The sequence below is a fragment of the Equus caballus genome, chromosome 6 (assembly GCF_041296265.1).
Source record: "Equus caballus isolate H_3958 breed thoroughbred chromosome 6, TB-T2T, whole genome shotgun sequence".
Classification (NCBI taxonomy): Eukaryota; Metazoa; Chordata; class Mammalia; order Perissodactyla; family Equidae; genus Equus; species Equus caballus.
Window position 1 is genome coordinate 42637370 of NC_091689.1, and position 27315 is coordinate 42664684.

The 27315-nt window shown below is 41.1% G+C and overlaps 1 protein-coding gene across 22 annotated transcripts in view; it reads right to left on the reverse strand.

The window, feature by feature from the left end:
* ERC1 (ELKS/RAB6-interacting/CAST family member 1) overlaps positions 1 to 10985 on the reverse strand; it is a 516922-nt gene extending 505937 nt beyond the window's left edge. For 11 of the 22 annotated variants that reach the window (XR_011439909.1, XR_011439905.1, XR_011439904.1 and 8 more), the window contains exon 1: positions 10692 to 10985. The gene's annotated coding sequence lies outside the window, so the exon portion shown is untranslated. Of the gene's footprint in view, positions 1 to 10463; positions 10651 to 10691 lie in introns of those variants that run through there. The other 11 variants (XM_070270830.1, XM_070270827.1, XM_070270823.1 and 8 more) reach the window with 7 other exon arrangements.
* Positions 10986 to 27315: the final 16330 nt, after the last annotated feature.

Sequence of the window (27315 nt, forward strand, 5' to 3'; positions counted from 1 at the left end):
TTGGGGGAAGCTGTTTGTCTTACTATTTAGTTGTAAGAGTTCTTTAGATATTCTGGATGCAAGTCCTTTATCAGATATATAATTTGCAAATATTTTCTCCCATTCTGTGGTTTGTCTCTTTTTTTCTTAATGGATTCTTTTAAAAAGCAAAACTTTTGGGGCCAGCCCTTTGGCCGAGTGGTTAAGTTCTCGCGCTCTGCTTCAGCGGCCCAGGGTTTCACCGGTTCGAGTCCTGGGTGCGGACACGGCACCACTCGTCAGGCCACGATGGGGGGGCATCCCACATGCCACAACTAGAAGGACCTACAACTAAAAGTACACAACTATGTACTGGGGGGCTTTGGGAGAAAAAGGAAAAATAAAATCTTTTAAAACAAAATTTTTTAAAAAAGCAAAACTTTTTAATTTTGATAAAGGCCAACTTACCAATATTTTTCTTTTATGAGTCATACTTTCAGTGCCATATTAAGAAATCCTTTCCTAACCCAAGGTCTCAAAGATTTTTTCCTATGAGGTAAGGTTTGAAGTTCATTTTTTTGGCATATTGACATCCAATTATTGTAGTACCTTTTGCTGAAAAGACTATCTTTCCCTCCATTGAATTACCATGGCACCTTTGTTGAAAATCAATTAACCATAAATGTGTGGGTTTATTTCTGGACTCTCTATTCTGTTCCACTGATGCATACATCCACCCCTATGCTGATACCACACTGTCTCGATTACTGATCATGACAGTCATTGACAGACATTGAATGTCAAAGAAGACATTCTTGCAAAACAAGGAGGGAAGCATGCACTCTATGAGGCATTAAGCTTACTATAAAGCTCCAGTAACTAAGACTGTCTGGCATTGGACCAAGATAGAGAAACCAGAGGAACAGCATAGAGTGCCTTAATTTATTACAAAGCAGTTGAAAAAAAGGAAGGAATTGTCAATAAATGGTGCTGAGAAATCAGCTAACAACATGGGGAAAAAAATAAACCTCAATTTCTACCTCACAGCATACACAAAAATCAATTACAGGCAGGTCACAGTGCTATATGAGAAAACTACAGCAACAACACTTCCATAAAATCATAAAAGAAAATAATTTCATGTCCTCAGAGAGGGAAAGACTTCTTTTTTTTTTTTTTTTTTTTTTTTTTTTTACTGAGGAGGATTTGCCCTGAGCTAACATCCACTGCCAATCTTCCTCTTTTCATATGTGAGCTGCCACCACAGCATGGTCACAGATGAGTGGGGTAGGTCCACACCCAGGAACCAACCTGGGCCGCCAAAGCAGAGCATGCTGAACTTAACCACTGGGCCCCCGGAGCTGGCCAGGGAAAAACTTCTTAAACAGGCCATAAAAAGCACTAACCATAAAGGAAAACATTAATTGGACTACACTAAAATTAAGAATACTGTTCTTCAAAAGACACCATTAAGAGAGCAAAATGGCAAGCCACAGATTAATATTTGCAACATAAATAACCAACAAAGGGCTCATATCCAAAATATTTAACTCCTATAAGTTAATTAGAATAAGAAAGACAAACAGAAAATTGAGCAAGATATTTGAATAATCACTTCACAAAAGGTTTTCCAAATGACCAAAAGATACAAAGGTGTTGAACTTCACTAGTAATCAGTCAATGCAAATTAAAACCAGGAGATACTACTATCAATAGTATAAAGTATACCTGAAGTATAAATAATTTCATTGGAATGGCTGAAACAATGACACTGACAACACCAAGTATTGGCAAGGATATATAATACAAGGAACTCTCAAACACGCTTTGGGGCATTTCAGTTCATACAGTCACCTAAGAATATCGTTTGGCAATTATCAACTCTATGATGCCGCACTTCCACTGCTGGCAACATAGGCATCAAAAATCTATGCACCAAAAGACTTGCACAAGAATGGTCATAGCAGCATAATTCATAATGCCCCCAAAGTGAAAACAATCTACATATCTATCATTAAATTATGGATAAATTGTGGTGTATTTATATAACGGAACACTACTTAGCAATGAAAATGAACAAACTACAGCTACACACAACAAATCTTAAATCTCACAAACAAAATGTTCAGTCAAAGCAGCAAGACATAAAAAGATCTCTACAATATGATTTCATGTACATAACGCTGGAAAACAGGCAAAACTACACTATAGGTTTATATACAAAGAAAAGCAAGAAAATGATTCTCATAAAAGTCAGGACACTAGTTACCCTTCTGGGGGAAGGAGTGTGTTGTGACTGGGAAGGGGCAAAGAAAGTTTCTCGACTGCTGGCAAGGTCCTAGCGTTTGGGATAGATGATCGTTATACAAGTGTAAGTTGCTAAGCTATACATTTGTTTTATATACTTTTCTATATGAGTGTTATTCAAGAACAGCTTCAAAGAGGAATTAATTCCTTCAATCAATAAGTTATATAAAATGCTTAAGTCCAAACTTTTATTTCTGGAAATATTTTCACAATTTCAAAGATGTTTAACTGAAGTTCAGACAGGTTTTTTCCATTAGTTATCTAATTTCCATACAAGGGCTTTCAAACAAAAAAGAAAAACAAAAAAATAAGGAAAAAATTTAAAATATATATATGTATACACATAAAGGGGCTCTCAGGTGAAAAGCACTGTCTACTCACAGGGCACACCACAATGAAGCAAGTTAAAGGGAACACAAGGTTTAGTTTCATTCTTGATGAACCACTAAAAATAAGAGTCATAAAGACTTTGGGTGATGGCGTGTTAATGACAGTTCACCATTTATAATAAATGTTCCATTCTAGTGTGGGATGTTGATAATGGGAGAGGCTATGCACGTGTTGGGGCAGGGAGTCTATCAGAAATCTCTGCACCTTCCACTCAATTTTGCTGTGAACCTAAAACTGCTCTAAAAAATAAAGACTTTTTTTTTAATGCCTTCAAGAGTTGCTACAATTCTAAAGCACACCTCTGACAATGTGTCTCCTAAATTACAAACCTTCAATAGCTACCAATACAGTATCTCAAGATTGGAAGGAACCTTCAACTCACCTAGCAAACATTCATTCAATGCTTGGAACGTGACAGGGGATGCACTACCTCATAAAAACATTCACACCATCACTGGACAACAATGACTTTTACAAAATCAACAGGGAACAGTAAAATGGAAGGTGGAGCAGCCGGAGAATTCAAGAATTCACATATTTCTGGCTTGAAGAACTGGTAGTGTCATTTAATGAATTAAGGAACACCAGAGAAGAGCAGGAATCACACATTTAGTTTGGATGTGTTGAGTTTAAGAGGCATCCAAATGAAAATACTGAGTAACAATGGTCCTAAGGGGAGAGGTAAAGGTTGAAGACAGAAAAATGAATGCTCCACATACAGATGGAAAATCAAATAGGAGATGAGTTCACCCACAGAAATTCAAACATTTAATGAATGGGTATAGAAAGATCAACAAAGGTGACTGAGAAAGAGAGACCAGAGAACAAGGAAGAAAAACAGGAGGATGATCTGAAGACCCCAAAAGATGTGAGTTTTACAGGAGGTAGAGAAATCAGCTGTGTCAAATGCTGCTGTGGTAGGCAATGTTGCAAACAGCTCTGAACGATCTCTGCCTCCTAGCAGAATTCACGTTCTTGTGGAAGTCCTCCTTGTGTGTGTTGGACCTAGTGACTCCCTTCTAATGAACAGAATACAGCAAAAGTGACAGAATGTCATTTCTGAGACTAGGTTACAAATAGACTCTGGCTAATATCTCCCTTCCTCCTCCACAGAGCTCTCAATCAAGAAGCAAGGTGCCAGACTGCGAGTAGTCCTACCTTTGCTGTTAGTGCCCGGGGAACCGATTCCAACTCCCAGCGACCCCGTGTGCAGCAGAGGGGAACCCTGCCCAGCCTTTTTGAGCCATCCTCTCACCTTCTGACACTATAGCAGACAATGCTCTGCTACAATTCACTGGGTTTTCATGGCAAAGTTTTTTGGAAGTGGGTGGCCAGGTCCTTCTTCCTAGTCTGTCTTATTCTGGAAGCTCCAGTGAAACCTGCCCACCATGGGTGAGCCTGCTGGTATTTGAAATCCTGGTGGCAGAGCTCTCAGCATCACCACAGCACACAGCTGCCACAGTATGACACAGACGGGTGGTGTGGTTCCCTGATCAGGAAACAATCCCAGGCCTCGGTGGTGAGAGCATGGAATCTTAACCACTAGCAGAAACCCAAATGGTAAAGAGACTGATTTCTCCAGCAACAACCAACAAGGACCTCAGGCCTGCAACAGCCACATGAGTGAGCTTGGAAGCAGAACCTCCCCTAGTCAAGCTGAGATGACTGCAGTCCTAGTCAACATTTGATTGCAGCCTTATGAGTGACCCTGAATCAGACACGCCACACTCAGAAGTGTCTGACTTGCAGAAACCGTGAAACAATAAATGTTTGTCGTTTTACGTTTGGGGGTAATTTGTTGCATATCAACAGACATCTAGTACAGCCGCTAAGAGGTTAAAAAAGAGGACAGAAAACTAACCATTGGCTTTAAATACATTACTAACCCCAGCAAAACAGTTTCAGTGAAACTGTGGAAACAGAAACAAGACAGAAATAGGTTGAAAAGAATATTACAAGTGAAGAAATGGAGATGTATAGGAAATGTAGACAAACTCTTTCAAAAAAGTTTGGCTATAAAGCAGAGTGCAAGAGTTAGAGAAAGTATGAAGTCGGAAAAGAGTTTTTTGTTAAGATAAGAAAGACTTTTTAAAGTTTAAGTGACGATAATAAGAAGCCTATAGGATGGAAAAACACACTTTCAAGGATTTCAAGGAACTTCACTGCGTTATCAAGAAACTCCTCTAAAAGTTCTTACTACCTCTCTGCCTTGGCTGAAAACTGGCATTCCCAGGACACCTCTTCCCACACAGCCCTTTAAAGGGCAAGCTATTAAGTCTCCCACACTCCACACCCAATGGAGTGAGGTGACATGAGGCTGGTAGCCTTCTTTCTTCCAATGCCACCTTCAGAACATTACTCCCGAACCCTCATGGAAAATCCCTGTTACTCTGATTCTTGTGCTCTTCAACAACACGGTCTTCTACCTCTGCCTCGTCACCATCAGCTAATGACCACCTGGGCATCTTCCACACTCAGTGAGGCTACACTGGCAACTAGTTCACATTGCCACTATCTTCTATGCCACTCCTCCTGGGTCATTTCAATACACACATGGATGAGTCATCTAACACCAGTTCCTCACACCCATCATCCTCAGTAAGCAACTCTCTATTCTCTGCATATAGCCATTCACAACCTGTTGTGAATTCACTTAATCGTATTATTATCCAATCATTCATCAAATATTTATTAGGTATCTCTTATCCGCTCAGGAGAGAACACGTGACAGATAGTCCCTGTTCTCCTAAAACCTAGGACATGTTTTTTCATATTTTCCATGAAGACAGCATAAAAAGATTTGGCTGAAGTCTAGAACGACTACATTTCCTTTATTCATCAGCCTAGGAATCACGTCAATTCTAGGAAACTAGAATTACTGTCTGATGTGACCTAGTGAATCGATGCTGTATCCTAATGATCATATTTTCCTTGACAAGGCTTCTAAAACTACCTCAAATAATCTATTTTAAAATACTGCCAGAGTTTCATACTAGATTCATCAATCTGTAAATGCATAATTGTGCTGTCCAATACAGTAGCCACTAATCACAGTGGGTATTTAAATTAATTTTAATAAAATTAACAATCCAGTTTCTCAGGCACACCAGCCGCATTTCAAGTGTTCAACAGGCACACATAACTAGTGGCTACTGTACTGGATGGCGAAGATACAGAACATTTCTGCCATCACAGAAAGTTCCACTGGACAGTGCTGGTCTAAGGTTTTTGGTATTCTCTTCCTTCCTCCCAGAAAAAAATTAAAATGATAGGCGTCATCTCCCAGTCTCCTGAGAACTCTCTGGGGCATCAGAATATCCCAAGGAATTCCGTACATCAGGCATCATCATCACCAACATCATAGTCACCATCACTACTCTACTGTCATCATCAGGGCAGTTGATTTTTATTGAGTACTTAATATATTCTAAGGACTTTATTAAAAGCTTTATGAGTATTATCTCATTTATTCCTCACAACAATCACACGAGGTAGGACTATTATTCCCATTTTATGGATAAAAAAATTAACTGAGTTTTAGACAATAACTCAGCCAAAGTTATACAGCTAGGAAGTGACAGCAATGCGTAGAAAGTTGAAGCAAATTAATAATGTAATTATTTTGCCTTTTTAAGACAACACACTTTTTAACAAAAAGGAATGAGATCAACACCTCACACCAGCACTCAACACTCCAGCCAGACCGAACTATTTTCAGATCACTCAATTTGCCCTACAGCTTTCTTGCCTTTGGGTTCTGTACATGCTGTTCCCTCTGCTTCCATCCTTTTCATTTGGCCAAATCCTACTTATCCTTAAGACCTCAGATCCTCCCACAATCCAGTTTAGGGATGTATCCTGAGCTGATGCAGAAACCCGTATGTTACCTATTAAAGCACTTCCCACAGCAGACACAGGCTCCTGTTCACTTTTCCTCTTCTCCCATTAGAATGAAACTCCTTAAGAATTAAGAGACCCTGTCCCTTATTTATCATGGACTCCATCTGGCCTAGCCCAAAACTTGGAACACAAAAGGTACTCAAGAAGTACTTGATAAATGAAGGAATACTGAAAATAAGATGCTTAGATAATTAAATCATTTCACAAGTATTCACTAAACCAAATAAAACGTTATCTAATTTGACTTTTACACAAACTTATGCTTCTATTCAATCAGAGAATATTAATAGTACACACTAAATGGCTTCATTACCATTTAGTTGCTAATAAAAGTATTTCACGAACATTTTTCCCACACAATATGCAAAACAAAAGTTAAGAACCAAAGATCAGGGGCAGGCCCGGTGGCACAGTGGTTAAGTGCGCATGTTCCGCTTCGGCGGCCTGGGGTTCGATGGTTCGGATCCTGGGTGCAGACATGGCATCGCTTGGCACGCCATGCTGTGGTAGGCGTCCCACATATAAAGTAGAGGAAGATGGGTATGGATGTTAGCTCAGGGCCAGTGTTCCTCAACAAAAAGAGGAGGATTGGCGGCAGTTAGCTCAGAGCTAACCTTCCTCAAAAAAAAAAAAAGAACCAAAGATCAGGGAGTAACTGCTAATGGGTTTGGGGTTTTGATGAAAATTTTCTAAAATTGATTGTGGTGATGGTTGCACCAAAAAGATTGAATTGTACACTTGAAATGGGTAACTCTTATGACGTGTGAATTCTCTCAATCAAGCTGTTACAAAACAAGAAAGATCTGCAGGAACCTAGACTTAAATTATGAAAACAATTATTAAGCAGGCAAAAAAAATACCTATAAGATAAAATACTTGTTATATTTATACAATTTTAAAATAGCTAAATGCCATATTATTGCACAAAATCTCAATCGTTAAGAAAAACAAGAAAGTGGAAACAGTGTCTTCAGGAATAACCGGATGGGACAGGAGAGACTGACTTTTCCCTGGGTATTCTTTTACACCTTCTGATTCGGTATATGTATTACCTACTTTTACAAAATAAGTATACGTAAGGTTAATAACAACAAAGTCATCTCTCTCTTCAGTACTAGTATGCACTCCCAGGCTGCCTATTTTGTTCTGAAAAGAATAAAGAATGAAATATATTTTAAAAAACCATTCCAGGGAAGTAAAAAACAAAGATTCTTACATTTGTCTCATCTCGCACTGAAAAGCATTTAGTCATTTCTCTGTTACTAGACAGAATAATCAAGCAGAATTCGCTCTTACCCAACACTCTGACACATCTTTAAACAATGACACAGCTGATCGTTCCCTCCTCCTTGAAACTTCCTTTCCTTACTTCCAGTACAGCACACTCCCCTGGTTTTCCTCCGAACTCAAAGACCCCTCATCAATCTCCTTTGCTGGCTTCCTCTTCACCTCCCAGAAGGTATGTAGAAGGTAAGTTCCATGAAGGTGGGAATTTTTTTCAACTTTGCTCACTACTGCATCCCCAATATCTAAAAAAGTACTGAGAACCATAATAAATTACTGTTGAATGAATAAATGAATGAATCAGTGCCCCAAGGCTCAGATGTCGAAGAGCCATAGAAATACATCATATTCCACATAACCTTTATGCTAAGTTTACTTTATTACATTATATTTCTCTGAAAATTGATAATCAATGTACTGTCATTATTTGATTAACCAAAATACTTCATTCCCTGGTCTTTCTCCAACAATGTTTTTGATACGGTATGTGTAAAATGCACATTTAACAGCTCTGAGAGAACCTTGCTGTAAGAACCTTCACTTCTGTTTTCAGTATTTTTTTTCCTGAGGAAGATTCGCCCTGACCTAACATCTGTGCTAATCTTCCTCTATTTTGTGTGGATGTAGGTCCATGCCCGAAAACCCAACCCAGGCCACCAAAGTGGAATGCCCCAAACTTAACCACTAGGCCACAGTGCCAGCCCGTTTTCAGTATTAATGTCGAATTAACACAGTGACATACTTACCAGAACTTAGTAATGAAAAAAAAAAGGAACACGTCAGTAAACTCAACAAGGATATCAGAGTAACAACTAAAAAGTGACATTTCTTGAAAAATAAAATGCAGGGGTTTTTTTTCAGGCATAAGAAATTCTAAAGAGAAATAGATCACTTCTACCTTACACTTTCCCCCAAATCATATGATTTCATTCCTACAAGGAGAAGGATCACATCCCACAGTCAGCCACGCAAATATCATTTTAGCAATATACAGTTTCACCCAGTGTCTTAGTTCGCGTCATCTCCCTGTGTACCCAACTGAATCACAGTAAAATTTAAAAGCCAAAACTAGATATGTGAACTTTAATTTTTCCATCTAAGTAATCCAAAATCAAACTTTTCATTGTACCAACGTATAATTTGTTGTCTGAATACAGTCAATTAAACCTTTTATTTATAATTACAAACTGTACCACACCCTTTCTCACTTAATAGCTACTATATCATCTGTTTCCTATAAGTCTTTTCAAGCAGCAGTATTTGCTAAAGATAACAGTCTGCATGTTAAAAAACGCAATGATCTGCAACTACTGACACTCACATCTGTATTTCTCTCTTGGGTTACAGGAAAGCACTTCTCTGGCTTTGTTCCCAAATAAATTGAGTAAGCCTTGGGAAAGTCATTGCTTAAATTCCATTTCATGATGGTTTCTCTTCCTCCATAAATGAATTATTGAGAGTCATGCCTAGTTCTATCCATTACATAATACATGTCCATTACAGGACCTGTTTTCTGAGCAAGAAATAGCTTAAACGACACTAAGTGATAGGTAAGGTCAATGACTATTAGATAGTGTAATCTAATAGGGAGTAGGAATCCAGAAAAGAAGATTCAGATTTAACGTGCTGTGAAACACTGATGGGAAGAATATTGAACGCTGTTTCCTCTTAGTAACATCTCCCTATGAAGTGACAGACACAGGCCCCCCAAAATGTTATTAAAGAGCATTTTAAAGGCACTTGACTCCAAGAACACTTCTCAGAAATTGAGGGACCTATCAGGAAAAAAAAAACACCATTCTACTTCGTTTTTAAAGTGTTTAATAAAGATATCTGGAATTGAGAAATAAAAATAATCTCAAATAAGTGTTGAAGACTTAAAATGTCTAATGTCAAGGCCTACTGAAAAGCAAGCTGTAAAAGACAGCTGTGCTTTAAAACATTTAAGCATTTTTCATATAATTAGCTCCAAAAGAACTGTTCAAATTGTTCATTTATCCGCCCAAAGCAGTCAACCACAACCACCTGCAACTATTACTCAGAAATATGTCTTCCAAAGCAACCACCTGATTCTCAGGCCCTCTCCTAAGGGGACAGGATAAAGCCTGTAAAAAGAGGTGGTAAAAAGAGATCTTTCTAGGTACAGAAAAAAGACTGGAAGATAACACCTTTAAGGAACTAAGCGTAATGGGACCTAATCCTTAATGTTGCTGCCAGAATGAAGTTGTCAACCCAAGATCTCACTCTTCTTGAAGGGTGTAAAACTTCAAATCCATCCACGCTCCTAATTGACCCATCCGGAGCCAAAAGCAGAGAGATTCTCCTCACCACCCCAGACCCACCCCCACCCCCCGACAGGATGATAAGAAGAAAAATAACCAAAACCCTAAAGGAGAAACGTGAGATCTAGTGCAATAGCTTCTCCAACTGCCTCAAAGGTAACATCCACAGCTCATCTTCCTTTTGAAATACCACCCTTCATCCCCTATCTCACCATTTCACAGAAAGAAAAAAAAAAAACCCTCATCTCTTTCAACACTTTACATCAGTCACCTAAACCCAGATCCACCCTGACCGCACCCCAAGCTCCTCATGGCTCCCCAATTCCTCCACCTCGCCCCTACCTCGCCCGCAACATCAGCCTCATAAACCGTCCACGCTCGTTTCTCCGGGCGCCCAGATGCCGCGTCTCCCACCTCCAACCTCCCGCCCGGGCTCCCCACAGCCCCCGCCTCAGCGCCCGCCCAGCCCCGAGCCCGGCGGCGGAGCCCGCGGGTGGGCTGGGGCGGGGTCCGCCGCTCCCGGACTTCCCCATCCCCCCCGGCCGGAGGGGGAGGGGTCCGAAGCCTCACCTACGGCTCCGCCCCTGCCCGGGGGCGCGCTGCCCTGCCCCGGCCAGGGCCGTGAGGGAACAGCGGGCGGCGGAAAGGCAAAGCCTCCGCGCCAGCGACAGGCGGGAAGCTCTGGGTCCCGCCTGACTTCCGAGCTGCCGCCACCGCAGCCGCCTCACCCTCCTCGGGGCTGCTGCTGTTGCGGCTGCTACCGCCCGGGCGCCGCCGCCACCGCCACCGCCACTACCGCCGCCGCCACAGCACAGCACGGCCCGGGCGCCCGCGACGTCACCGCGCCCCGCCCCTGCGCGAGACACCTAGCCCCGCCCCCGGGCCCGGCCGCCAGACGCCGCGAGCTCCGCCTCCTCCGGGCGGCCGCCTCGCCCCCCGCTCTCCCGGGAGCGCGGCTCTGCGCCCGCCGGCCTCCGCCCCCCCCCAGGGAACGCGGGGTGGGGCTGCGGAGCGGCGTGGCTCAGGGTCCCGGGGGCGGCCGCGCGCCGAAGCAGAGCAGCGGGCGCGGGGCAGACACACGCACACCGCCCCCACGCGCGGCCCCCGAGGCCACGGGCGGGCAGAGCTCGGCCGGCTCCGGGGGAGGCGGTAGGTGGGAGCCAGGCCAGGCGGCGCTTGTCTCCTCGTGCTTGCCGTAGGAAGTGGCCGGGCCGGCCGAAGAGCGGCGGCGTCGCCTCCCCAAACCTTGGGGCCGCCCCGCCCCTCCCTCCCGGGGCCGTTACACACACCCCGGGGGCCGCCGCCGCCGCCGCCGAGCTGTCAGGACGTGCCTGGGTGCGCGCCCACGGCCGCGGCCGGCACCCTTTGTCCAGGGAAGTTGGACCTTTCCCCACCCTTAGCTTTTGCGAACGTGGCCGCGGAAGGCAGTAATGCGAGCTGAGACACTCGGGGCCGTCCACACGACCTTACGGGAGGAATTCGGGCGTCGCGGAGGACCCACGCCAGTGGGCGTCGTTCCTCTGCAGTGGTGGTCGCGGGAGAGGAGAGCGTGGGCGGAAATGACCGTGCACGCTGTGTCCCTGCCATGTGCCAAATGCTGTGCTACAGTGTCTGTCCTGGTCCTCACGACCGCCAGGCGAGTCAGCCAGGCGACTGGGACCTTACTTGAGGCCGCCCAGTTTTCTTGTACTGAATCGCAGTCGGGTTTTCTTTTGTCGGAACCGTGCAAAGAGGGTAACTGCATCCATTAAGGATGTAGGCAAACTAATAAACCAAGAAAGTAAGAGTGACGTGAATTATATTTATTCCCAACCTTCTAGCGTTCATTAAAATAATTTAAAATGCCCTTGAAATGAGTTGTCATCATTTACCACTGCTTACTCTCCACCACCACAATTAGCCAGTTTACACTCCCTCGTAATCCCACTAACGTTTTCTCGCCTCTTCTCAGTATTCACATTCTTTCTTCACCAAATTCTGCTGTTTCGTCCTGCCCAGGCTCTCGAATTGTTCTCTCCCAGGATCACCACACACTTGGATGGTTGCAGTTCCCCATCCTGCTGTACAGTCGCCCCCTTCAGCACATTCAACAGGTGGCTACCAATTGTTACACTGCTGCCAGAGAAGGACACTGACTCTGGCTCCCAAAGAAGCAACCTGAAATATTTCATTTTCTTGAGCATCTGGCTATTTACCCAGGAAAAGGCATCCTTCTTTTACTGTGTTTCAGGATCTTTCTCATCTGACCGCTGGTGTGCTGGTCCTGTTACTCCCCAGCAGTGTAGTGAGGTAAAAGAAAAAGCAGGAGTTGTTCTATCTTTCCAGTTTCCATTCTGCCACTCTCTACTTGTGCGACCTTGGGAAAATCATTTTACTTCTCAGGCCTACTTTTCTTAACTGTAAAATGAGGTGTGAACCAGATGTCTGAGATCCATCAGATCCCTAAAATGTGTAGATCTGGAGAGTTTAAGATGTTATACCCTGTTGTGTATACACAGGAATACTGTCAATATCACAGACTCAGATTTTTTTTTTTCCATTCCATTGGTTGTTTTTTCTTATTTCCTGCTCTGCCCCAGATAACTTTTTTGTTAACTGAGCACAAGCCTTCATTGTCTCTTCTTCCTGAGCCCCCAAGTAAAATGATAAGGAGCCGGCCAGTGGCTTAGTGGTTAAGTTCACGTCCTCTGCTTCAGCAGCTGGCGTTTGTGGGCCCGGATACCCAGCCTGGACCTATGCACTGCTCATCAAGCCACTGTGGCTGCATCCCACATGCAAAATAGAGGAAGATTGGCATAGACGTTAGCTCAGCAACAATCTTCCTCAAGCAAAAAGAGAAGGATTGGCAACAGATGTTAGCTCAAGGCCAATCTTCCTCACACACACAAAAGGTAATAAAGGAATAGAAAATGAGTCAAACCCATACAAAACAGAAAATGGGAAGGGGGACACCAAAAGACAATTTATTTTTAAATTTTATGCACAGAAAGTGAGTGCAGTCTGACTAAACAAAATGGAAAGAACCACAGTGTGGAATAGGTGCAGGGGTGCCGCAGCCTATCACGGGGCCTATCAGCCACAGGTGATTTAGAAAGACTGAAATTTGGAGACACAGACAAGAGAGAGAGCAAGAGTGAGAAGCAGGACTGAAAACAGCGAGACTAAATAAAGGTCTCTATACAAAACAGCAGAACCCTTTCTCTATCTCAGACACAATGGCTGGGCATTTCTCCCAGGCTGAAAGTCAAGAGTTCTCATAATCTCTGGGGAGGACTCAGGCAGCTATTTGAGCATTTAATGACTCAGAGTAAAGCATTCTTCATTCTGGCACAATAGCCAGTTTCCTACCCACTTACCCTAGCGTGAAGTTGTGCAAGTTGGCAAGACCTTCCCAAGTTGACAAGATTCCTAATCAGCATTCCCACTACCTCATGTTAAATATGAAGAGACACCCAGGATATTAGATATTTAAGGGAAGTCTCCAACTTGGGGGACAGGAGGAAGATAAACAGAAAATGTAACAGAGGAAACAGAAACTTCAGAGAACTTAAAAAAACAAATTAGGATGCTCAGAGACTTTTATTACACCTATGAAACGAGAATTGTATATTCAGATGAAGTAACAATCCAAGAATAAAAAGTAGGTCTTGAAATTAGAAATAAGAAATTGCCAAAATTATAAATTCACTTGAAGTGCTGAAAAAGAAAGTCAATGAAATTTTAAAGGAAATAGAGGAAATATGCAAAGAGATGGAAATTGCAAGAGGAAATATAGAAGAAATAAAGAGTTAATCCAATAAGACTAATATTATAAGAAGAAGAGAAAACGAACTAAATAAAGAATGGAAAATTATCTCAAAAATAATGGAAGAAAATTTTCCAGAGCTGAAAGCATCCACTACTGCAGAGCAAAAGCAAAGCAAAAACAACTTTGTGAAGTGTTAGAACTCTAAACATAAAGAGAAGGTCCTAAATTTCCAAAGAGAGAAAAAAGTGGCCTATAAAAGAACAGGAATCAAGCTGGCATTAGAATTCTTACCAGCAACACTAGATATGAGGAGATAACAGGCAAAGACCTTCAAGTTTCTGAGGGAAAGATTTCTTGAACTTCAAATTCTAAGAAAAAAAATTTGTTTCAAAAAACTCTCTATACCTAGCTGAATTATCAGGAGAAAGAGCAGAATCAAAATATTTTCAGATATGCAGGGACTGTACCTTTTTAAAACTAGAGTTATTTGAGGGGCCAGCCCAGTAGCGTAGTGATTAAGTTTGCATGCTCTGCTTTGGTGGCCCAGGGCTAGTGGGTTCAGATCCCAGGCATGGACCTACACACCACTTATCAAGCTATGCTGTGGTGGCGTCTCATATACAAAGTAGAGGAAGATTGGCACAGATGTTAGCTCAGCAACAATCTTCTTCAAGCAAAAAGAGGAAGACTGGGAACAGATGTTAGCTCAGGACCAATCTTCCTCACCAAAAAAAAAAAAGTTACTTGAAGATGTGTTTGAGGAAAACAAGGTAGAAAAGAGGGTATCTGACAACATCATATCCAGGAATCATTAAATCTAATTCAGGAGAACAGTGAAGAGAAGTCCTAAGAGCAAGGCTGGATTCAAATGGAAGGATAGGAATTCTTGGAGAGAAATCTGAAAAAGACAGAATTCAACTGAATAATTAACTACTATGATAGCATAGAAAATGCTGTTTTCTGGTGTTCAACTTTTAGACTCAACCTATTAATAAATAGTAGATAATCTTTCTATAGTTAAAGCATAGTTTATAAATTATATCAATGTTGACAACATAGAGGTAAAAGTATGGCTGACAGTTTTAGAGTGGAACGTAGGCAGGAATGTAGAGGTAAAGATAAAAGCATTCAAGAGATTGTGTCTAAAGTTGGCAGAACCAGAAACGGTTGTTGAAATGTATCGTTAGAGGTAGGAAAAGTGCCCAATGGAGGAGCAACCTAATAGGCTACACTGGGAGGACAGGAAGACAGGAGTGAGGTATAGGGCTTATAATTAAGCTAACTCATCATCTGTCTAGGTAGTTCAGCAAGAAATAGTAGCAGAAGATTTAATATTGCTAAAATGGTAGCACTCCCCTCTTTGTTCGGTAGATTCTGTGCAACCCTATCAAAATCCAAGCTGCCTTTTTTAGTGTGGAAATTGGCAAGCTGATCCTAAAATTCACATGGAAATGCAAGGGACTCAGAATAGCCAGCAATCTTGACAAAGGGCAAAGCTGAAACACTCATTCTTCCCAATTTCAAAACCAACTACAAAACTACACTAATCAAGATAGTGAGTGCTGGAATAAGGATAGATATATATATCTCAGTGGAAAAGAATTAAAAGTTCAGCAATAACCCATAGATTTACAGGCAACTGATTCAATGGCAAAAGGATAGTTTTTTCAACACAGGATGCTGGGACAATTGTATATCCACATGCAAAAGAATTAAATTGGACCCCTGATTCACATATACAAAAATTAATTCAAAATGGATCACAGACCTACGTGTAAATGCTAAAGGTATAATACTCAGAGAAAGCATAGGTGTAAATCTTCGTGACCTTGGATTAGGCAATAGTTTCTTACACAAAACTAAAAGCACAAGTGGCAGAAGAAAAAAATAGAAATATTGGACTTCATCAAAATGGAAACCCTGTATTATTTGTATTATTGAAACCAGTGGACAGTTAGTCATTAATAACTAGTAACTAAAGTTTTCTTAGCAGTTATTAATTGTAATCTTTAGTTGTTTGCCTGTTCATTGTTATCTATGCTGCTTATTTTTAAAAGATAAGTAGACAAGCAACATATTATCCAATTTCCATTAGGTTCCTCATAGATAACCTCTCCCTGACACTTGGGTCACCATGGTAACTGATGCCTAAGTTGTTTTTCAGGAACTAAGAGTCGACCCCTGTCCGGTTTGGGCCAGTCAAGATTACCAATACACCAACTGGGCCTGCACAGGTGTCTGAAAGGTCAACTCCTGGCATCAGGGAGCCAAAAACTCTACCCTCAGATCCTGTTAATGCCACCATTTTGTGAACATGCCTGCTATGAAGAGCCATGAAGCTTGACTATGCTTGCACAGATCATCAATTACCTCACTTCTCCTTACCTTGGGAATCATCTATTCCCACAGTTTGGACCACTGAACCCCTTTTCCTATAAATATTCCTAGTCATCATTTTTGGGGCAGTGGATTTGAGGTTTCTTCTCCCATCTCCTCACTTGGCTGCCTTGTGAATAAACCCTTTTTCTGCTGCAAACTTGTCATCTCAGTGATTGGCTTTTCATGTGACAGACAAAATGAACCTGGTTTGGTAACATTATTCAGCCTTAAAAAGGAAGGAAATTCTGACTTGCTACAACATGGATAAACCTTGAAGACATTGTACCAAGTAAAATAACCCAGTCACAAAAACTCTGTATGTTGTATGATTCCATTTACATGAGCTACCTAGAGTGGTCAATTCATAGAGACAGAAGGTAGAAGGATGGTTGCCAGGGGCTGGGGGATGGCAGATGGCCATCTGCAAGCCAACCAAACCTGCCAACAACACCTTGATCTTGGACATCCAGACTCCAGAACTGTGAGAAATAAATTTCTGTTTTTTAAGCTGCTCATCTGTATTATATTGTTACGGAAGCCTTACCAGACTAATACAGATTTTAGTACTGAGAAGTGGGGTGCTGCTGTAACAAATTCCCAGAAAATGTGGAAATGGCTTTAGAACTGGGTAATGAGTAGAGGCTGGAAGAGTTTTGAGGTGCATGTTGGAAAAAGCCCAGATTGCCTTGAAGAGAGACTGTTGGTAGAAATACGGATGTTAAAAGCGATTCTGGTGAGATCTCAGACAGAAATGAGGTACATTGTTGGCAACTGGAGGAAAGGTGTCCCTTATCATAAAGTGGCAAACAACGTGGCCAAATTGTGTTCTAGGGTTTTGTGGAAAGTAGAAGTTATAAATGATAAACTTGGATATTTAGCTGAAGTGATTTCTAAGCAAAGTGTGAAAGGTGGGGCCTGATTTCTTCTTATCAGTTATAGTAAAATGCAGAAGGACAGAGATAAATTGAAGGAATTGTTAAGCAAAAAGGAACCAGAATTTGAAGATTTGGAAAATTCTTAGCCTATCTGCAATATTGTGATTTATAAGAAATATATATTTGGTCATTCAGATGGCTAAATTATATTTCTCATATATATTTGGTCTTAATCCAAGGTTCTTGGCTCACAGCTCCCAAAACCTCCAGAATTTCCTGAGCCATAAGAGCAATGGGAGCATCTTTTGTTATAATATTTTGTCTCTTGTCCTCAATTCCTGAAATCACTTCAAAACCATAAAGTTGAAATGGGTGTCTTGTTATTCATAACAACCCCCTTTTCACTACAACTGGGTTTATGTTAATGAGGTGACTTTTGGAAAGCACCTAAGAAGGGGGGCTGGTTGCCAGGGGAACCAACTATGACTAGATGGTTGGAACTTTCAGTCCCACCCCCTGACTTCCAGTGAGGGGAGAGGGGCTGGAGGTTGAATCAATTGCCAATGGCCAATGATTTATTCAATCACAACTGTGTAATGAAACTTCCATAAAACCCAAAAGGATGGGCTTTGGAGAACTTCTGGGTTGGCGAACAGGTGGAGTTGTGGGGACAGCGGTGTCCCTGGAAAGGGCATTGAAGCTCCATACCCTTTCCCCATAATTTGCCCTATGTGTCTCTTCCACCTGGCTGTTCCTGAGTTATATATCCTTTTATAATAAACCAGTAACCCAGTTAGTAAAATTTTTCTCTGAGTCTTGTGAGGTGCTCTAGCAAATTATTCGGACCCAAGGAGGGGGTCATGGGAACCTCTGATTTATAGCCAGTCAGTCAGACATATAGGTAACAACCTGGCCTTACAATTGGCATCCTGAGTTTGAGGGAGTTGTTAGAACCTCCAGTGTGTAGCCTGTTGTTCAGAAGAACAGATAACAACTTGGGCTTTCAACTGGTGTCTGAAAGAGGGAGGGTATGGCCGTCTGTAGGACTGAGCCCTTAGTCTGTGGGATCTGATGGTATCCCCGGGTAGACAGTGTCAGAATTGAGTTAAATTGTAAAACATCCAGCTTGTGTCTGGAGAATTGCTCCTTGATGATGTGGGGAAACCCACCTCCCTCCCCACATGTTTGAATGGGGTGCAGAATCCAATTACCATCCATATTACAGAAAAGGAAAAAGTATGTTCTAAAGAGCACACCAAGGGTGTGCTAAAAAAAATTTAATAAAGAAATAATGGCTGCAACTCATGGATTTAATCAGCCATCTCAGAAGTAGCCAGGGATAGAGATGGGATCATACCAGCAGAAACTGCCAGCTTGGACTAAAGAGGACAGAGACAATAAAATAAAGAAAGACTGTTTGACTTCCAGGGTTCTGCAGGACAGGACAGTAGAGCTATCTGGCTGCCAATTCACATTATACTTCAAGAAAAGGGAAAATGACACCAAAAATGATTCAGAGATCAGCAAAGCTGCCACTCTCACCATGGACCAGAGGGTACAGGTCTGGGGGGCAAGCCTGTCTCCTTGGTTTCAGTGGGCCAGACTGCTACCAACCAGTGCCTCAGGAACAAAGCTGCTGCCCAGAGCTGAGGGAGTGGAGCCACCACCCAGGCCCAATGGGATGATGCTGCCACCCCCGTGAGCCCGGAGAGCAGAGCATCAAGCCAAAAAGGATTATTCTTGAGCCTTGAAATCTGATGGAATTTGCCTTGCTAGGTTTTGGACTTGCCTTGGACCCATCCTCCTTTCCTCTTTCTGATTTCTCCCTTTTAGAAGGAATGGGAGTGTCTATCCATGCCTGTCTCACCACTGTATTTTGGAAGCACGCAACTTGTCTGGTTTCACAGGCTCACAGCTGGAGAGGAATTTTGCCTCAGGATGAATCATATCTCAAGTTTCAGCCATACCTGATTTAGATGATATTTAGGTGAAACTTTGGACTTAGAGTTGATGCTGGAATGAGCTCAGGCTTTGGGATGGGGGTTAATGTATTTTGCATATGAGAAGGACATGAATTTTGGGTATCCAGAGGGCAGAGTGTTTTGTACTGAACTGTGTTCTCCCAAAATTTGTATGTGGAAGCCCTAACCCACAATGTGACTGTATTTGGAGACACGGCCTTTAAAGAGGTGGTTAAATGAGTTCATATCCAATATGTGGTATTTTGTTATGAGAGCCCTAGTAGACTAATTCAGACACTGTCAGGGAAGTGAAAAGACCATACAAAGAATGGGAAAAAATGTTTTAAACCACATGTCTGATATTATATCCAGAATATATAAATAACTCTTAATACTCAACAATTAAAAAGACAAACCCATTAAAAAATGGGTCCAGGACTTGAATAGATATTTCTTCAAAGAAGATATACAAATAGCCAAAAAGCATATGAAAAGGTGTTCAACATCGTTAGTCACTAGGGAAATGCAAATCAAGACCGCAATGAGATATTCTTTCACATCCGCTAGGATGGCTGTAATAAGAAAGACATATAATAACAACTGTTAGTGAGGATGTAGAGAAATCAGAGACCTCACACACCCCTGGTGGGATTGTAAAATGGTATAGCCACTTTGAAAAACAGTCTGGCAATAATTGAAAAGTTAAACATAGAGTTACAGTAATACCCAGCAATTCCACTCTTAGGTATATACCCAAAAGAATTTAAAACATATGTCCACACAAAAACACAAAAATTTATATAAGAATGTTACAGCAGCATTATTCATAATAGCTGAACAGTGGAAACTAAATCATGAATAAATTACAAAAAACCATAATTTTTAATAAATTGCTGGCTTGCAAGAAAATAAAAGAATTGACCTCAAAGACTCAGTGGCTTATAGACAACAAATATTTACTTCTCACTTAGCTGGAAATTGACAGCTGGAGGGAGGGGCAGTCAGCTGCAGTGGCTATACTCCAGATGCAAGTCAAATTCAAGTCAGTTCCACGTGTCTCCAATGCAAGGACCCAGAGCAAAGGAGCAGTAGTCACCTGGGTTATATTTTCCTATGATGGAAGGCAAGCACACAAGAGGCTAAACCACTGAAACTCATTTGAAGCTTCTGCTCAGAGGTGTCATGTGTCCTGTGTGCTCACATTTCATTAACCAGAGCAAGTCACAATGGTCAAGTCCAATATGACAGTGTGAGAAAGTACTCTTCTCTTGGAGCAGAGGGAGGGAAGAAAAAAGGGAAGGAAAAAGACATGACCTTACCTGTAAGAAAACTTCCTAGGGGCCAGCCCAGTGGTGTAGTGGTTAAGTTCACGTGCCCCGCCCAGGGTTCACAGTTTCGGATCCCAGGTGTGAACCTAGCACCGCTTGTCAAGCCATGCTGTGGCAGCATCCCACATGAAAGAGAGGAAGATTAGCACAGATGTTAACTCAGCAACAATCTTCCTCAAGCAAAGTGGAAGATTGGCAACAGATGTTAGCTCAGGGACAATCTTCCTTGCAAAAAAAAAAGAAAAAAGTTATTAGGCATTATCTAACAAAACTACATACACATGTACCCTTTGACTCTGCTATCACTTTTCAAGGGATTTACCCTAAACAGGCACCTCCACAAAGTGATTAAAACATCAAACAACATGTACATAAGGTTATTCATTCAGGCATTGCTTGTGGTAGTAAAATATTGGAAACAAGAGTTGGATAAACTGTGGTAAATACGTACGATAAAGAAATGCAGTTGTCAAAAAGAATAAGAAATATTTCTATAGACTGATAAAGAGTAATTTATAGGATATATTGTTAAGCACAAAAGAGTATATAGTATGCTACCTTTTATGTAAGAAAAAAGGAAATGTTTGCTTATTTTCTCAAAAAGAAACACAGAAAGGATAAATCCTATACTAATTAATAGTTACTGTATTCATCTGCTAAGGATGCCATAAAATACCACAGCCCAGGTGGCTTAAACTACAGAAATTTATTTTCTCACAGTTTTGGAGCTTAGAAGTTCAGGATCAAGGTGCCATGAAATTTGGTTTCTGGTGAGGCATCTCTTCCTGGCTTGTCAACGGATGCCTTCTTGCTGCATCCTCACATGGCCTTTTCTCTGTGCATGTCACAGGAGGAGAGAGAGAGCACTGGAGTCTCTTCCTCTTCTTATAAGGACACCGGTCTTACCTGATTAGGGCCTCACCCTTATGACGTCATTTAACCTTAATTACCTCTGTAAAAGCCCTGTCTCCAAATACAGTTACATAAGCAGCTAGGACTTCAACGCATGAACTTTGGGGGAACTACAATTCAGTCCACAACAGTTATCTCTAGAAGGAGGGTGCAATGGATAGAGATACGAATGAGATTTCTCTGAACATTCCTTGTTGTAAAGTTTAACATTTTTAATCACATAAGTGGTTTATATATTTTTAAGAAGCAAATTCAAAAATGATGAAACAAATGAACCTAATTATATCAGATTGATACAAAGCCATACTGACAAAAATTTCATTCAAGTCACTTTTGAACATAGTATTCTGACTGTACATCTTTAGTGGTATAAAGTCTAATAACTGCAAACAAATTTTGAAAGTTCCTTAGATTTGTCATTGTTGGAATCAATGGAATAGTAATTCTGGAACTATTTTGTTTTTATTGTAGGAGACAGCAAACAAATAAATATATTGATGTTATTATGGAAGATAGGAAATTCAAATATGGAGTGGGAGAAGGTGAAGATGAACCCTGTGGTGTTGGATTTGGAAAAAAGGCATCAGTGTGAACTCATGACTTTTCCCCTAGTTCTGTCCAGTGAAAGGGTCTAAAAGCAAATAAATTCCAATAGCAATGAGCATATCTAGATCTTGCTTTCTAAATACTATTCCCCTCTAAAAAAAACAAACAATAACAACACACAGAGCTCCTAGGAGAAATGACAGACTCCAGGTCTGGGAGAAATAATTAATATGTAATCTGTAGGGTGATATTCTGAGACTATGTGAATGAACTGAATAAACAACTGCAAAAGTGAAAAAATATTTTGACTGGAGAGATCTGGCAGACATCACCTTAACTAAGTGATTAAACTTAGCATCTCTAATAATGGAAGAAACTGACATTATATGCCTTCACATGGGATGCAATGGAAGGACACAATATCATCTACTTAGCATTCTTGAGCAAAAATTGTTTAACTTGAATATAATCATGAGGAAACAATCAATCAAAGCCATTGTAAAGAACTATGAAGAGTCTGAGCCAGCCCCAGTGTCCTAGTGGTTAAGTTCAGCACACTCCACCTGGGCAGCCCAGGTTCAATTCCCAGGCACAGAACCACACCACTTGTCTGTCAGTTGCCATGCAGTGGCAGTGACTCACATAGAAGAACTAGAAGGACTTACCACTAGGATATACAACCGTGTCCTGGAGCTTTGGGGAGAGAGAAAAAAAAAAAAAAGAACTATGAGTCAGCATCATGGCAGAGTGAACTTTACCAGTAATCTTCCCCCTCCAACATACAACAAAAAAAATCCATACTCCAACAGAGGACATCCAAACATAACATAAATAACATTGGAGAGACACACGCAGCCACACAACGGAGGGCAGAGAGGCTGGAGCTCCCCTCGGAGGAGGTGGAACGGGGTAAGAGAAATCTTCACTCCATCCCCTAAAGAGTGTGGTCCAGGACAGTGGGAGGCCTCCAAGAGGGAAGGAAACAGGCAGGGGTCCTTCATTCATGGGAACATCAAGAATCCCTGAGGGCCCTTGCAGCCTAGAGGGAAGCCCTCTACCAGGGTGAGAGCTTTCCTGGGGTGGTGACTTCATCAAGCCAACACCCCAGGAGAGCAGATAGCAAGAGAAGAGTGAGAAAAGCCCCAGAGCACACAGCAGAAATTGCCTGTCCCCCACGCCCAACCACTGTGGCCCCACGGCTGGGGATCTCAGCTGAAGGCAGAAAGCTCAGAATACATGGCTCTTGACCTCCACCCAGTGGCGATAGGAGGTAACTGCAACCAAATAATACCAGGATGCATAAAAACAGAGCCACCCCTTGCAGCAATATGAAACATATCAAATCTCCAGACCAGAGAGAAAATGACAAGTACCCAGAATTCAGTCCTGAAGACACAGAAATATGTAATCTAAATGACAATGAATTCAAAATAGCTATCATCAAAAAAACTCAATGAGGTAAAAGAGAATGTAGAGAAACAATTCAACGAGTTCAGGAGCTACTTCACAAAAGAGATTGAAACTATAAAGAAGAATCAATCAGAAATATTAGAGATGAGGGGGCTGGCCCCATGGCCAAGTGGTTAAGATTGCATGTGCCACTTCACCAGCCAAAGGTTTTGCCAGTTTGAATCCTGGCAGACACGGCACCACTCATCAAGTCATGCTGAGGCAGCATCCCACATGCCACAACTAGAAGGACTCACAACTAAGAATACACAACTATGTACCAAAGGGCTTTGGAAAGAAAAAGAAAAAATAAAATCTTTAAAAAAAAAAAAAAAGAAAGAAATATTAGAGATGAAAGAAACAATAGAAGAGGTAAAACAAAACACAGATTCAAGGAATGCCTGAGTGGACATCATAGAGGAGTCTATCAGCATAATCAAAGATAGACGTGTTGAAATGCTCCAGACAGAGGAGAGAGAACTAAGACTAAAAAGAAGTGAAGGAAGTCTCCAAGAAATATCCAACTCAATGAGGAAACGCAACATAAGAATTATAGGTGCTCAAGAAGGAGAAGAGAAGGAGAATGGAGCAGAAAGCTTGTTCAAAGAAATAATAGCAGAGAACTTCCCAAACCTAGGGAAAGAGATGGAAATCCGTGTGGAAGAGGCTTCCATATGTCCTAGATATGTCAATGCAAAAAGACCTACTGCAGGGCATATAGTAGTAAAACTTGCAAAAATGAATGACAAAAAAAGAATACTCAGGGCAGCAAGGCAGAAGAAAATAACCTGCAAAGGACCCCCTAGCAAACTTTCAGCAGATTTCTCTGTGGAAACCTTACAGACTAGGACAGAATGGAATAACATGTTCAAAAAGACAAAAATTTTCTGTCAAGGATACTCTATCCAGCAAAAATATTCTTCAGATACGATGGAGAAATAAAAATTTCCCCAGACAAACAAAAGCTTAGGGACCTCGTAGCCACAAGACACCCCCTGCCACAAGAAATCCTCAAGTCCCTCATACCTGAAAAAAAAGAAAAAAAACACATGGAGAAAGGGATCACAAAGCATGGAATAAGGAGATAAATAGGTAGACAGAATCAGAATAGGATAGCAAATACTCAAGAATAGCATTAAACATATAGGGAAGGAAAACACCAAAAACAAAGACGACAAGATAATCTTGTCATTTTAATTTGTTGTCACAAACTCACAACACAAGATGGGATAAGATGTGAGAAAAACAACTTAAGAGGGGAGGAGGAACGAGACTGAATCAGTTTAGACTAAGGAAATAAGAGGCCATCAGAAAAATGGACTATCTCATACATGAGATTCTGAATACAAACCTCATGGTAACCACTAAACGAAAAAGAAGAACAGAGATATGAATAATAAATAAGAAGAAAACAAAGAAACACATCATAAAAAACCACATAATTCAATGGGTAGACCAAAGCATACAGGACAAGAAATGAGGGAAATGCAGGAGAACTGGAAAACAAGTGACAAAATGGCAGCATCAAGCCCTCACATACGGATAATCACCCCAAACGTAAATGTATTGAATTCTCCAATAAAAAGACAAAGAGTGGCAAGATAGATTAAAGAACAAGACCCAACAATACGCTGCCTCCAGGAAGCACATCTCAGGTCCAATGATGATAACAGGCTCAGAGCGAAGGGATGGAAGACAATACTCTAAGCTAATGGCAAACAAAAGCAAGCAGACAAATGAGACTTCAAGACAAGACAGGTAAAGAGAGTCAAAGGGGGCAGTATATAATGATCAAAGAGATACTCCATCAAGAAGAAATAACACATAAACATCTATGCACCCAATACAGGAACACCAAGGTTCATAAAGCACCTAATAGCAAAGCTAAAAGAAGATATTAATAGCAACACAATAATAGTAGGAGACCTCAACACTCCACTCACATCAATGGATAGATCATCCAGGCAGAAAATCAACAAGGAAATGTGGAATTAAATGAAAAGCTAAACCAGTTGGACTTAATAGACATATAGAGAACACTCACCCAAAAACAGCAGAATACACATTCTCCTCAAGTGTGCATGGGACATTCTCAAGGATAAAGCACATATTGGGAAACAAGGCAAGCCTCAATAAATTTAAGGAAATTGGGGGGCCAGCCTGGTGGCACAGTAGTTAAGTGTGCACATTCTGCTTCAGCAGCCCAGGGTTCATCAGTTCAGATCCCGGGTGCAGACATGGCGCCACTTGGCACACCATGCTGTGGTAGGCGTCCCACATATAAAGTAGAGGAAGATGGGCGTGGATGTTAGCTCAGGGCTAGTCTTCCTTAGTGAAAAGAGGAGGATTGGCAGCAGTTAGCTCAGGGCTAATCTTCATAAAAAAAAAATTGAAATAACAAGAAGCATCATTTCCAATCACAATGCTATAAAGCTAGAAATTAATTACAAGAAAAAAGCTGAGAAAGGGACAAAGATGTGGAGACTAATCAACATGCTATTGAACAACCAATGAATCATTGAAGAAATTAAAGGAGAAATAAAAAAATATCTGGAGACAAAGGAAAATGAAAACACACCATACCAACTCATATGGGATGCAGCAAAAGCTGTATTAAGAGAGAAATTCATTGCAATACAGGCACACCTTAACAAACAGGAAAAATCCCAAATAAGTAACCTCAAATTACACCTAACTGAATTAGAAAAAGAAGAATAAACAAAGCCAAACTCAGCAGGAGAGAAATAAGAAAAATCAGAGCAGAAATAAATGCTATTGAAACAAAAAAGGCAGTAGAAAGGATCAATGAAACAAAGAGCTGGTTCTTTGAGAAGATAAATAAAATTGACAAACCCATAGCCAGACTTAGAAAAAAAGAGAGAAAGCTCAGATAAACAAAGTTAGAAATGAAAGAAGAGAAATAAGAATGGATACCACAGAAATACTACGGATTATAAGAGAATACTATGAAAAACTATATGCCAACAAAATGGATATTCTAGAGGAAATGGATAAATTGTTAGACTTTTACAACCTCCCTAAGCTGAGTCAAGAAGAAACAGATAATCTGAATAGACCAATCACAAGGAAAGAGATTGAAACAGTAATCAAAAGCATCCCAAGGAATAAAAACCCGGGCCCAGACGGCTTCCCTGGGGAATTCTACCAAACTTTCAGAGAGGATTTAATACCTATCCTTCTCAAGCTATTCCAAAAAATTAGGGAAGATGGAACACTTCCTAACACATTTTATAAGGCCAACATCACTCTGATACCAAAGCCTGACAAGGACAACACAAAAAAGGAAAACTACAGGCCAATATCACTGATGAACATAGATGCAAAAATCCTCAACAAAATATTGGCAACCCAAATACAGCAATACGTCAAAAGGATCATACATCATGATGAAGTGGGATTTATACCAGGGACACAGGGATGGTTCAACATCCACAAATCAATCAATGTGATACATCTCATCAACAAATTGAGGAATGAAAACCACATGATGATCTCAATAGACACAGAGAAAGCATTTGACAAGATCCAACAGCCATTTGTGATAAAAACTCTTAACCCAACGGGGATAGAAGGAAATTACCTCAACATAATGAAGGCCATACATAACAAACCCACAGCCAACATCATACTCAATGGGGAAAAACTGAACACCATCCCTCTGAGAACAGGAACAAGACAAGGACGCCAACTATTACCACTCTTATTCAACATAGTACTGGACGTCTTGGCCAGAGCAATTAGGCAAGAGAAAGGAATAAAAGGAATCCAAATAGGGAATGAAGAAGTGAAACTCTCGCTGGTTGCAGATGACCTTATTTTATATATAGAAAACCCTAAAGAATCCATCAGAAAACTATTAGAAATAATTAACAACTACAGTAAATTTGCAGGGTACAAAAATCCAGTTTCATTTTATACTCTAATAACGAACTTGCAGAAAGAGAACTCAAGAATGCAATGCCATTTATAATCACA